This window comes from Danio aesculapii, chromosome 4, assembly GCF_903798145.1.
Source record: "Danio aesculapii chromosome 4, fDanAes4.1, whole genome shotgun sequence".
NCBI lineage: Eukaryota > Metazoa > Chordata > Actinopteri > Cypriniformes > Danionidae > Danio > Danio aesculapii.
The window spans coordinates 32,781,171-32,784,285 of record NC_079438.1 but is presented as its reverse complement, the minus strand read 5'-3'; positions in this window follow the sequence as shown (position 1 = coordinate 32,784,285).

Here is a 3,115-nt window from a genome sequence, read left to right as displayed (position 1 = left end):
TACCTTTTCACTTCTAACTTCTTTTTTATTTATTTTTTATTATCCTGTTTGAGATTAGAATTCAATAATGTTTTTTATGAAGAAAGTTGTCCAAAGTGTTTGACTCCAAAAAAGCATAGACTCCAAAATTTTATTTCCTCCTAATATTAACAACGCATGCTCGATCCACTCGATTGGTTCGGGCCGGGGTGCGTCTGGCCAAGTTCCTTTGTCCGGGTGATGTCACATAATTTGTGACAAACGCGGGAAAAGAATGTGACGCTCCCCATGTGTAGCGATACCATAGAGCAGGGGTCAGGAACCTTTTTTCAGCAAAGAGCCAATTTTTTTATCAAATGCCTTTTTTTAAAGAGCCATTGGGGGTGTGTTTAAATAACAAACCCTTTTTAAAATATATTTTGTTTATTTATTTATAAACAAAACCTTCATTTATGTCCATGAACAACTCAAAATGATATTATTTTTTTAGAATGTTTTTAGAATTTATTTATTTTTTGCCCTCGAATTAAACCACAGGGCCACACATAAGCATTAGTTGAAATGTCCATTTATTGTAAACTGAGTTTTTATTTATTTTGCTGTAATAATGTGATATAAAGGGAATTGCAATTGTATTTTCAATAGAAAACTGATTTCTAGTCACAGTTATGATTTTTTAAACTTTAAAATATTATTGAAGAGAGACAGCTGGAGAGCCACATATTTTTGGTGAAAGAGCCACATGTGGCTCCCGAGCCATAGGTTCCCTATACCTGCCGTAGAGCAAAACAGACAGCAAAATGGGAAAATCTAAGTTTGCGTACTCGTGGTTGGAGAAAGACGAATTTGAACAGTGACTGAAGCCTGTCACTGAAAACAACCGTGTAATTTATTCTTTTAAGCTTTGTTTCTTCCGAGCTTATCTGAGTTCTGTTGCATGGTTGTGCTCCATTGGTTTATTTAACTACAAATGTTTATTAACAACTGTTTGTGATTATTAACAACTGTTTATTAACAACTGAAGTGCAGATGAGGTCAAAATATTCTGAGATGGTCTTTAAAATTGCTTAAAAAGGTATTGAAATTACCTTTAGGATTTCTGCATATACCCTGGGTCTCAGGACCAGAAAAGAAGCACTGTATTAAATTCTATTTCCTCCCTCGCCATGTCTTTAAAATATGACAGTTTATTTTACCCGAGTATTTTCAATGGACTTTCTGCGCTCGCCTGCTGATCCTAACGGTGCTTTCATCTTGTTTTATGCTTGAACAACTAAATGAATGCTTAAGTCTATTTAACTGAATGTTATTTATTACATTGCAACATCAATCTGAATTGCATTACAACATCCATGCTGTAAAAGGGACCTTATGAAATTGAAAGTAGTCACATTAAGCATTCAACAGAAGTTTATTATTGGCTGAAAAAACACTAGCTGGGCTTATACCCTATTCTAATAGCTATGGCTAGGAATAAAGTGTTATTTTTTTATTATGTATTTATATTTATATAATAAATATGAATTAATATAAATAAAATAATAATATTTTGATATAAATATTACCAATTGGGATTTTGGTAACACTTTATAATTACACACTAGGAATCATTTATTAAACATTCGCAAATAGTGAATTAAATATCTGTTAAACATTACATTAAACTCTACATAAATAGATATTAAAAAGCAGTTTATAAATACAGCTACAAAGGCTGTATTCTTGGCTTATAAACACATTTATAATGAGCTTGATGATTGTGTTTATATGTTGTTTATACTTATTAATTGTTCATTGCTAAATTCAGTATTGTATTAGTTACAAACCATTTTTATTTAGTAGTTGGTGCTAATTTAAGATCATTCAGAATGAGTTAATAAGCAATTAATAAACTATTCAAATCAACATTTATATATTTGATTATTCAGGCATATAGTAATGGTTACTATGTATGTTAATAAATTCTTTATTAACTCAACTTCATGCAGTTTTGTGACCTAATCTAAAGTGAAGACTATTTATGCTATATAAATCCCTATCAATGACAATTAAAGGCTCAGAATCAAATGAACAATAAAAGTATGCAATCTTATCTAAAAAATAAAATTACTGTAAACATCGCCGCAAACTGAAGTGACAAAATACAATTAGCACAAAATACAATTAAATAACATTGGATAAAACAACAATATACTAATTTAACAATATAATACGATACAACATTTTAATGTTATTTAGCGGTTTAAACTGCACAGTAATTTTATTTTAGATAAGATTGCAAAGATTTATTTTTCATTTGACAGTTTCATTTGTGTATCTTCAAACGAATAGAAAGGAATAAAGTTGTTTATTTTCTTTTTTCCTGTTTAGAATATAACTGAGATTAGATTAGGTCACAAAACTGCCTGAAGTTGACTTAATAAAGCATTTAATAACAAACAAATTAACTATTAGTATATGCCTGAATAATAAGAATTATAAATGTTAATTTGAATAGTTTATTAATTATTTACAGATACTGAATGGCCTGAAATTAGCACCAACTATTGTTAAATAACTAGTTTGTAAATAATGCAGTACTTAATTAATGAAAAAAATAATCATTAACTAAGCATGAAAATACATTTAATAAGCACATTATAAATGTGCTTCTAAGTAAAGACTTGAGCCAGTGTTGCCAGATTGGGCGGTTATAAATTTGATGGTGCGGGTAAAAAATGACATAGGCGGGTAGTGAAAATGTGAGCGGTTTTGCAACGGCGCACCCCCCAGGTCCAGACAAACAAACTCTGGGTCTTCAATTATTCACCGCTACAAAACCAAATCGGCACCCCCTCCTCCCCCACGGGTCTTCACTTTTAAACAGGTCATGATCTCCCAAAGAGATGCCATCTCCCAACCCTCACTGCCCCCCACCCCCGCCGGTCCTCAACTTTGGAACCGCATAAGATAGCCTTCAGATGTCTTGGCGGCTGTTTTTGCATTTCGGCGGGTTATGGATCATTTTTGGGCTGGAATCAGTCAGCTACATCTGGCAACACTGAATAGAGCATTTGTAGCTGTATTTATAAAGTGCTCACTAATGTTTGTTAACTCTAGTTAATACTTAACAATTAATGAACTAACTATTTACTAA